The following is an 11,425-nucleotide window of genomic DNA, read 5'->3' as shown; positions in this document are numbered from 1 at the left end:
CGTACCTCATACTGCAAAATCTGATATTCCCCTGGATTCGAATACACTCAATGAAGGAAACTGCGAGTTATCCACGGAGATTCGTGGCATAAAAACAATATTAACTAATCAACAGGCTGAAATTTCCGACATTAACGCCCAAATTAAAAATCTCAAGTCAACTATGTCTTGCCACTTAAGGGAAACTAGGAAGAATTCTGAACCTTCTCTTGAAACTAATGGGCTCAAAGTGAATAGGAATTCTCCATTACCTGACGATGCCCTCAGTATTGAGACCAGATCTTCATCTTCCACCGGCCTCAATACTCCTACTGCTGCAAATATTAATTTGCCAAAGCCTGCTAACATTCATGATTCAAGTCATTCAACAGAGCAATTTATTACCAAACAGACTATGTCAGATGATTCTTTTGATGTAAATCGAACCACTCCTACCACCTGCTCTCCTCTGCGGAACAGTTCTGTCTATACCTCTATTTTACAAGCTCAGAGCCACCAAGTGGAATCCTCTTCAACATCAGTTAAGGCAACATATGCAAAAATAACTGCTGTCTCATCTAATGAGGTCTGCAGACCTGTCTGTAGGGCTGCCGCCACAGTGAGTAAACCTGTTTCTGATTGCCAGTCTCAAATATCACACCAAAGATAAAAATAGAACAAACCTTCAGAAAATGTTAAAGCCTCTATATCTCAAGATACTTCCTCCAAGCTTCCAGCCAAAATTCATCAAACACAGAATGTAACTACTGCAGAAAAATCTCAGTTACTCAAACATAAGTACAATATCACACTTATTCCCACAAAAGACCGAATTTTTGTTTCTAGGCTTGGACTCGCCACTAAATCTGAAGATCTTATCAACTTAATTAAAGAAGAATATGGTTTTGGTGTAGATGTCGGTTCTCTGAAGACACGGTGTCCCGCCTACTCATCTTTTATTATAACATGCCTGCCATCACAAACAGAAAAAGTGCTGAATCTAAGATCCAACTTATCAGGGGCTCTAGTAAAACGCTTCACGGACAGACCATCAAGGGAGTCTAAAATCTCTTCCCCACAGGCATAGCAATCAGAAACTCTGCTATCTACACATACTACGCTCTCCTCTGGTCATAGAATCCCCAGATCCCAACTGTTCAGTGTTTACCTTCAGAATTGCAAGAGTATAATTAGCAATCTAAACCACTCTAAAGCAATCCAAGGCTCACGTATTTATGACATTTACCTGCTCACTGAAACCTGGCTCTCCATAGATATTGATGATCATTAGATTATAGATGGGCAATATACAATCCATAGAAAGGACAGAGGATCTCGTGGAGGCGGAGTAGCTATTATACATTCTAACAATATACTCTGCCAAATTTCATCAAATTTCACAAATATTGAATCACTATACTGCCTTCTTCATTTTGGCAAGTTAAAAGTTTTAATCGTATTGCTTTATTTTCCACCTCCCATAACTAATATCGACCTTCAATACTTAGAAAGCTCGCTGGAATCTATCTTCCACTAATTCAATCTGCCGACATAGCAATGGTTTTGGGTGACTTTAACTATCAACTGGCCAATTTAGCATCTTCTTCTCCATCACTGCAGACTAGGGCTCTCTTCAATATGCTTCACAGCTGTGGTCTTGAAAAAATTGTCAATTTTCCAACCAGAGAAAATGCCTACCTTGACCTAATATTCTCCTCTACTCATATAGATGTTCACGTTCACAATGACACCCTATATTTCACTTGGATCATTCGCCAATTACGTTTGACATCACTGTGACTTCTCATAACTTCAAATGCAGCTCCCGTTCTCCACGATTCAATTTCAGAATGGCTGACTGGCCTCTGCTCAACCTAGCTCTCAGCAACGTAGACAAGCAGCTCCCTGACCCTATGGATGACATCGATGTGCTCACCAGCAACCTGATCAACTGTGTCCACTCAGTTATATCTGATATTGTTCCACAATCCCATCTGACCGCACTCTCTACCTACCCGCACTGGTAAAACAGCGAACTAATACATAAAATTAAATCCAAAGAATTCTATAGAAACAAGTATAAGCAATCAGGTGATAGTCAATACCACGAAATATTCAGCCAACTCCGCAAAGAAGTGAAAACGCTCATATTAAACTCTTACAATATGTATACAGAGTCAGTTCAGGATAGTCTGGTTACTCACAGCGATATCAAACCATTCTGGAATTACATGAAGCACAAGAATATAACCAGTAGAACTTACAACTCCATAACGCAGATGGAATTCTCTTATCGGACGAATTTAATATTGCTCAAGAGTTTGCCAAACATTTTTCCAGAATTCGAACAAATGATACATTGAAACCTGCCTCATTTCCTGACTTCACACCTGTTAAAGATGATATCCTCATTAACCTCTTTATCACTGATGAAGATTTAAATTCGGCATTAAAAAGCATGAGAAATGACTTTACTAGAGGCCCAGATGACATTCCAGGCTTATTTTAGAAAATGACTGTCACTACCTTAAAACCCCTCATACTGCGGATCTTCAACTTGTCTCGCAGGCTGGGGAAGTATCCTAAGCACTTTAAGTAGGTAAATATAGTTCCTATTTTCAAAAAGGTGATAAAAATGATGTAACTGATTACAGACCTATAACCTTGCAAAACAGCCTGGCTAAACTCTTCGACACAGCAGAACATCTCTTCGAATTCTTCAGGCCTTTCATTGATCAGAATCAACATGGTTTCTGCAGTGGAAAGTCAGTAGTCACAAATTTACTTCCTTTCTGGCAATACACCTCTGAAGCTCTTGATAACCACCTTCAAGTTGATGCAGTCTACACAGACATATCTAAGGCATTTGATAAAGTCCCGCACGAACAACGTCTGGAAAAACTTAAGCTATATGGTATCCGTGACCCTTTGCTCTCATGGCTACGCAGCTATATTACGCATCGTTCCTTGAGCGTTATCATCAATCAAGTGAACTCAGACTGTTTTATACCACTAAGTGGAGTACCACAAGGCTCCCCCTTAGGTCCCCTTCTTTCCATTGTTTTCGTAAATGATCTTCCTTCATTCATCTGCACCTCCAATGTTCAAGTTGCTCTCTATGCAGTTGATTTTAAGATCTACTCAGCAGTGAAGGAGATTACCGATTCTCAACAGCTTCAATGTGCTCTCAATAAATTCTCTCTGCGGCTATCTCTGAATGGCTTGTTTGCTGACCCCTAGAAGTGCAAAGTAATCTCTTTCTCATCCGGCAGATCTCCACAACTAATAAATACGGAGTACAGTATTAACTCTGTGATCATCGAAAGGTGTGACCAAGTTAACGACTTGGGGATTCTCTTCTCCAGCAGTACTAAATTCGATGCTCATGTCCTTAAAATCACCGGCAAAGCATTCAAAACAGTGGGATTCATCAAACGGAATACATACAAGTTCAAAAACTACAGTTCTCCCAATCCTTGAATTCAGTTCATCCATCTGGAATCTTCACACAAAGACTTTAACCAACAAAATTGAAGCAGTCAAAAAAAATTTTGTCCATGACCTTACGTACCGCAATCCTCTATTCTATCACTCAGTGTATTATGAATCGCTGTGTGATTACTTTCACCTGAGGCCTCTGTGCACCAGAAGAGTTACTGCTGACATCACCCTTCTAGCCAAAGTAATCACTGGAACTTATGAAGCATCTGATATCCTGAGTAAAATAAACTTCAATGCTCCTTGTAGACAAGTCAGGAATCTTACACCGTTTTGCCTTGACTCTGCGACCACGGACTTTATGAAGTTCAGTCCACTGAACAGAATCAGCAAATCAGCAAATGATTCTCTTATTGACAACTCCCAGTCACTGATGAACTCCATCCACAAGTTTGCCTCTTCACTTCAAATGCCAAATGACTAGCTCTCATTTAATTATTGTAGTTTATTATTATTATGTGTTTTATTATTTTTCTATTCTCTAACTGATTAATTATTACTTGTTTTACCGGTAACTTAACTTAACGCAATCCTCTTTTGTACATATGATTTTAATGTTTGAATCTATATCAATGTCTATCTTCCTGTTGGATTTCATATTATTGTTATTATTATTATTATTATTATTAGTTTATTTAACAAACACTCCTGTACAGAAATTATGTTTATTGTTCTGATCTCAGATACACTGTTAATGGTTACCTGTTGTGTATCTTGTTATAAATAAAATAAAAATAAAATATATTGCTTATAAATTGTTGCCACGTGGTGGTATAATCACCTTGTGGTGTCTGGGTGGTTGAAATGACTTCCCCCTAGGACGTTTATTTGTGACTATCTTGTATACCACTCCCCAGGGTTCGGTGTTCCCTGTTGTGCTAACAAAAGTCTTCCAGGCCCTGCGTTTGCTCTTAACGATCGCATTTGTGTAGCTGTTTCTGGCTTCTCTATATCTTTCCCTTAAAGCTTGGTTACTTTAGTTTGGGTTTTATTGTGTTCCTCGAGCTGATTTGTCTCAGTTAGGTGTTGGGCCGTTGCTGGTATTAGGATTTCCTTAAAATGTTCCCAATTTGCTTTGCGAATGGCATAGCGGCTTTGTATTTGCTTGGATAATGGGCCTCTGTCAAGTGACCTTGCTATCTGATAGGTAACCACTCTGTGATCGGATGTTGTCCACGAATCCCGAACAAGCCAGTCCTTTATATAGCCTGCGACGTTTCTAGTGGACAGCGTGACATCGATCGTGGCTTCCCACAGTGTGTTACAGAACGTGGGCAGTTAGTGCGGCCTATTTAGCACCACGATCGGGGAGTTGGAAAGGTATTCGTCTAGTATTTGCCCGTTCCGAGTTCCGCTTCTGTCCGGAGTCAAGCTGTGCCGAGTGGGAGATCGACAATTGACATCTTCCCCTATGATTATTTTCTGGTTCGAGAGCATGTCCACCAAAGCTTGAAGGTATTGTGTAGCTGGAGTGATGTCCTCCCCCGGTCTACAGTACAGTGCTACTATGTAGAACTGGCCTAGCGGCGTCAATACGTGGGCACAAGCTGCCCATGACGAGCATAGTTGTTTAACTTTCGTGACTGTGTAGTCTGGGTTGCGTACCACTACCGCCGCCCAAGGGGTATCTTCCTTTTCGTGTACTATCTTATTTGTGGTTGGATATCCACACACCCGTTTAGAGTGGGTGTACGGCTCCTGGAGTATGAGAATGTCTGCAGTGATTTCGTCAGCTTTTATCCTTAGCTGTTGTGCCACTGCTCTGGCTCTTTGCGCGTTTTGTTGGATGATCTCTATTTTGGATTATTAATTATATTTCTTATTGTTTGTGTCCATAGTCGGTTCTCTTTTGGTATTGACCCTTTGCTTTGATATAGACCGGGCAGTTTGGATCTCTCATCGAATGTGTGTATTCCATTTTGGCTGCTTTACAATTGGCACAGGTTGGATTCTGTTCCCTGTTGGGGCAAGTTTTGTACTCATGGCCCTTGCCAGAGCAGTGGCTGCAGGTAGGCGTTGTCTGAGTACAGGTGTGGGTTGCGTGTCCGAACTGGCAGCACCGGAAGTATTTCGGCACTGCTGCATGCTCCCGGAACCGGTGGGATCCCCATTCTATATATATTCTGTTACAGTTTTTCAGCTGTTGCCATGCAGATGGGGCTAGTACAACTACCCAGTTCCTATTGGTTCTCGATCTGGTACCGGTTGAATACCTTGGTGTTACCGTGCATTTTTCTTGTGCTTCCTGGGGCTCACATCTGGTGAGTATGGGCTTGGCAAACCCAGGGTCCTGAGCTGCATATCATCATTCTTCTCTTTCTTGGTGATTCCCTTCTACTTTTTCTCCCTCCCCTCTCTCTCTGAGTAATGCGGATTTTTTTTTTTTTTTTTTTTGGCTGGTGCAGCATAAGCCTCAGGCTTCCTTGCACCATATGGCTAATAATAATAATAATAAATTCCTTAGATTTCTGGTGACAACTTCAGTTGCTAGTTGTTCAGGCGTTACGTCTTTGTCTACATTAAATATTATAATTGAAGGTCCACGCTTTTTTGGCGGCTCCGCTGTTAGCCCTAACTTAGCAAGTTTTGGGTTTTCCATTATTGTCTGTATATATCTTCCTTATTTTCTGTTTCTATTATTAGTCCTGTGCTTCTTGTTTTTCTTACTGCTTTAATTCTGGTAGTCCTCAAGTCATCTGTCATCTCTTTCATAAATTTAGCCTTTAGTTCTTCGCTGGATTGGACATTTTCAGTGTTTTCCAGGGCTGTCAGTCCGAGAACTACCAAGTTTCGTGTTTTCAAGAGTGATGGCCTTTTTTCTTGTTGCCCTTCTTGGTTTAGTTGTAACTGTTTTTAGCCATTCCTCAGTGCCTGGGCATAGGTGGGGGCGCTCTGTTGCATTTGATTTGCCCCACATTGTTCGTAGAGTTGTATCTTAACGTTTGCCTTTTCAATTTTTAGGAAGGTCTCTATCAGCATGGCTTCCATCTTACTGAAAATGTTTGCAATCTGCGATCTAATACCTGTTGTAATTCTGTTTGATGGTTCTTTGAAAATATTCTGTAATGCCGTCTTCAAGGCTATAGATTTTTCATACACTGTGCCTTCAGGCAAGGTAGGATCCAGGGGAACCTCTGGTGGCTTCTCTTCTCCGGTGTCCTTTGTAGATGGCATACTCTCTGGTTGGTCCCTTGCTTCAGTTTGGGAACGTGTTTCCCGCTCTATTTTTGTACCATTCGACTTTTTATTTTTTTTCCCTCCATTCTCTTTAGATTTCGGATAAACGGCGTTTACGGTTAATCGGGAGTATGTTATTTTTGGTCAGCTTGTGGCTGTTAAGAGCAGCAAAACGATACCCGCTACAAGTCCGTAGCCTTTTTGGTTCTGTCTACATTACCTGTTTGTGCTTTCTGCACAAACAGGTTGTCCATTGGCAGTGGTGCAATACCAATGGACAAAATTTCTCAGGCTGCCCAACCTGAGGGAAAAAAAAAAAAAAAAAAAAAAATCAATTACATATATAGACTAAACTTAAGCCACAAAAAAATCTAAATCTTAGACAACCTGAAGGTCTAAACATAAATTTTAAGATTGCTATCACCACTCCTCACAAGAAGAAGTGAAGAATAGGCATTGCAATTTACATATATACACAATTAACAACTAAGCAACTTGACTTAATTAAATATTAATATGGTCCTAATAATATTGGGTCTTATTTTCACAAAGTGTCACATTTATACAATCACCTATTTACAGTACTGAAGAAGGTGAGTCTTCTCTTAAAAACTTTGTCTGAAATGCTGAAAAGTTTTTGGCATCCTGGATCAAAATACTTAGACTTGTCATCCCTTATTGGTTGGTACATTAAGGGATGACAATCTATGTATTTTGATCTAGGATGACTTTTGAGGTCTGCCAGTAGCTCTTAGGAGAGCACATGCATCATCCTGCTATGTTGCCGTTTTTCCCGGACAGAAAAGGGATCTTCCAAGAAGATAATGCGCCGTGTCATCGGACCCGTACTGTGCACGGATGGTTCGAGAAACGCAGTGAAGATATCGTCCATTTTGATTGGCCTCCAAATTCGCTTGACTTCAACCAATTGTGGGATGTTTTGGACCAAGAAATGAGGCCTATGGACATGCAACCATTGTGGAAAGCCTTGGGGCAGAATGGCTGCAAATCCCTACGGATGTCTTCAGACCATATTAGTGCAGTCAATGCCTAGTATAGGGGCTGTTGTCAGTGAGAACGGTGGCCCATCACGGTATTAGATAGGTGGTCATAATTCAGTCATCATTCCGTGAAAGTGATATTCAATTTCCCAATCAGTTTTTAAAATCTTAACCGAAAACATTTCGATTAAGCAATTTGCAGAATTATTTCAAAAGTAAAAATTTGACTTTTAAGAATTGAAATGTTTCTTACATTTTCGGTAACTAGTGTTGAAAATCATTTAGTAAACTAAAAATAATGGAATACTACAAAATAAATAAAACTGGAAAGATCAGATTTAATGATCTAGCTGTACTACCTAAGTGTTGAGCATATACAAACATAAACACAAATAAACGCTGAAATGCTATATTGTGGTATATGTAGACAGTGGCGTATCCAGGTATCATTGTAAGGGGAAGCATGGCGTCCAGGTAACAGCGTAAGGGCTCACATTTGGTGAGTATGGGCTTGGCACACCCAGGGTTCGGAGCTGGATATCATCATTCTTCTCTTTCTTGGTGACTCCTTTCTATTTCTGTGTCTCTCTCTCAGGGTAATTTGGGAATTTTTTTGGCTGGTGCAGCATAAGCCTCAGGCTTCCTTGCACAATATGGCTAAAAATAATAATAATGGCGCCCAGGCTTTTGAGTTTTTTTTTTTTTTTTGGAATGCCTCCTGCGTTCTGTTTCTTTAATTTCAAGTTTTTTGGTTTGGAGGGGGGGGGGGCATATGCCCTTTCTGCCCACGCCCATGTATGTAGATTGCGGTATAGGGAAAGGAGATGGTCAAATGAAACCGGAAGTCCAAAATATGGAAAAAAAATGCAAGGTACCGACTTCCGGTTTCGTTTGACCATCTCCTTTCCCCTACATTCCTTTATAGGAATGTAGGGGAATGAGACCTGAGCAGTAGCTCAGGTCTAATTCGATTACTATTACATTATATATATATATATATATATATATATATATACACACACCTTACACGTAAAAATAATATTTTTACGAATAAAAACATTTGTGTTTCATTTTAACTAAAAAAAAGAGGATCCGATTCAGTGGCGGATTACCCATTAAGGCAATAAGGCACGTGCCTAGGGGAGCCCCCAAGCCAAGACATTTTCCTATAGTGTTCTAAAATAGATTAATGTTTTCAGTAAACATCATAAAAATCTTGATTATTTTAAGCGAAAATTTTTTCAAAACAATTATTACGTTTTAATACGTATTTTGAACAGCGCGGACTATCTACGCTTTAAATAATGCCGCAATACCAATGGCTGTAATGAGCCAAGAGCGATTAAATGCCTTATTCCTAATTTCCATTGAACACGAGTTTGCCGAAAAAATAAACTTTGAAGACATAATCAATAAATTCGCGAAGTAAATTTGTAAAAACGACATAAAAAATTATTCATTAAACTAAAAAGTTTTATTATTTATCATCCTTTAACAGGCAGAAAAATCTAGAAGTTCAAAAAATTCAAAAGTACAAAATTTCATTTATTTGCCACCTAACTTTTATTTTTTTATTATTATTATTTTTTGGGGGGGGCCCAAATATAATTTGCCTAGGGGCCCCAACTGTCCTTAATCCGCCACTGATCCGATTCCTTCCATTGTCTTTTCATAGGGGCCAAAAATTCTAGCTAAGCCATAGGTAATTCTTTCACTATAATGCCGTTTAACTTCTGGCATTCATGTGATATTTTTATCACGATATCGAGAGGTGCAAATAGGAGTGTGACAGAAACCGAAGCTTCTTACGATATCGTTATCGTACCATAGCCATGTGGGTAAAAAAAGCCTTCATTCCTGGCTCATAACAAGTAGTTTGTGCACAGCGGGACCAAATAAAACTTTTTTTTTCCAAATTAAATACCTAAAAATTACAAAATGACGGTGTTAGAAAACCGAATATAAGGGAAAAGCATTGACATCCCCTTAATATTTTTCAGTAATTATTTAGTTCTTAGAAAATGTTTAAGCCGAACGTTTCTAAGCCCTTTTACTTTTTTCGGTTACCGTCGATTACACAATCCAATCTGAGATAAAAGAGGGCGTGCGTTGTAGATACTTAGCTTTGATGCATGTGAGGGAAATGCTGAAGATGTATGGAGGATGTTTAAATACTGGTGCGTCGGAATCTTTTTACTTAGGCATGCGATGCGACAGCAGGTTATGAACACTTTCCTAAGGTGTTCTTCACTGAGCTAACTCACTAGTTGCGTTCATGTAAGTTTGAATTTTTTTTCTTATATTTTGTTTAGAAATATTAAGTTCCCTGAACTTAATCTTGATCATTTATGAACTATGTGTTATATAATTTATAAATGATTTTGGTATGTGATGCCAGACAGTTTAAGGCATGAAAAAGCTTCGTGGCAAAATTAAGTATACGTCAGCGGGATGGTGATTCTTTGCCTTTTACCAAGCTAATATCAGGGTCGGCGAAACTACACATCAGGGGTGCTTACCTCTCATGACCTTCCATTGTGTAGAGTAAATTTCCGTTATAACGCGCTTTTCTTCTAGACCTACGATCATGCCTTAATACAGATTGGGAGTTTAACTGATTTTATAATAACAGAAAGGAAGATGGAAGAGAAATTGCTGCACATATAATTACTTCTCCGACCATTTACCATTTTGGTACTTACATGTTTTTTAAAAGTAAAATATTTCTGGGGCCATTATGTGTAAACCTTTGTGAAAATACCAGAAGTACACCCAAATCTAGTTGGGAGTTTAATGATTTTATTATAACTGGAAGAGAAATTCTTGAAGCTAAAAGTAAATAAGGCTTCTGGTGTTATTCTAATTATATTAAAGGAGCAGTGAAAGAGGTAAGCAAACCCTTAGCAATAATTAAGAGAGCATCCTTAGATTCAGTGTCTCTACAGATGGAGATGTGCAAATATCTCTCTCTCTCTGTACTATTCACAAAAGGAGGGTGAAGTGTGTAATTACCAACCTGTAAGTTTGACTTTGGTTCCAGGAAAAATAATGGAGTCGGCCAGTAGTTAAAAGAAGTAATGCAGAATGACAATTACAGCATGGATTTGTCAAGGAACAGATCTTAGCTGACCGATCTAATTAGGTTCCTTACAACTTCATATCACCTGATTAAGTACTGAAAAAAAAAAAAAAAGAAAAAAAAAGGTTGTCGTGAAGGAACTAGTTATAAAAAAATAATTTTGACATCATATATTTATATTTCAGTAATGCTTTCTATACTGTTCCACATGAATGACTGCTGTAAAAATTAAGAGTATTGTGGGCAAATTATTGCTGTAGATAAAAAATTGTTGAGTGTCAGGAGATAGTGGTTATTGATGGCCAAGACAGAGAAGATTCTGTTATTTATGTAATGTACTAACAAAAATGCTGTTTGGAATTCAGTTAATCAGTTTGTAGAAAGGAGGATACTTTCTTAATCAGGAGAATAGATACTTTGTGCTCATTCTGACTTAGACCTGCTTTGTGATGGCTATTGTAAACTTTCCTTAGGATGCCTCAGTAACATTTGTCTGGTTTCATCCACTCTGAAAGAACATGTTAGCATGTCATTCTTGCTGATTCAAAATGGATTCAGTCTCTTCTAACTGATTAACTAAATGCCAAACAGCATTTTTTGTTAGCATACATTATATAAACCAAAGTCTCTACAGATGTATTACTTTTTCAAAATAAAAACTTTCAACTACCATAGTATAAAGAAGCAGACA

At 38.8% G+C, this 11,425-nt stretch overlaps 1 protein-coding gene across 2 annotated transcripts in view; it reads left to right on the top strand.

The window, feature by feature from the left end:
- Nucleotides 1-9,843: 9,843 nt before the first annotated feature.
- Nucleotides 9,844-11,425, top strand: part of LOC150083135 (uncharacterized) — a 122,744-nt gene continuing 121,162 nt past the window's right edge. For both annotated transcript variants that reach the window (XM_090377068.1, XM_090377067.1), the window contains exon 1: nt 9,844-9,932. The gene's annotated coding sequence lies outside the window, so the exon portion shown is untranslated. The remainder of the gene's footprint in view (nt 9,933-11,425) is intronic.

Source organism: Mastigoproctus giganteus, chromosome 7, assembly GCF_048544385.1.
Source record: "Mastigoproctus giganteus isolate SK-2022 chromosome 7, ASM4854438v1, whole genome shotgun sequence".
Lineage (NCBI taxonomy): Eukaryota > Metazoa > Arthropoda > Arachnida > Uropygi > Thelyphonidae > Mastigoproctus > Mastigoproctus giganteus.
Note: the sequence above shows the minus strand (reverse complement) of the source record. Positions and strands in the feature narration are given on the sequence as shown.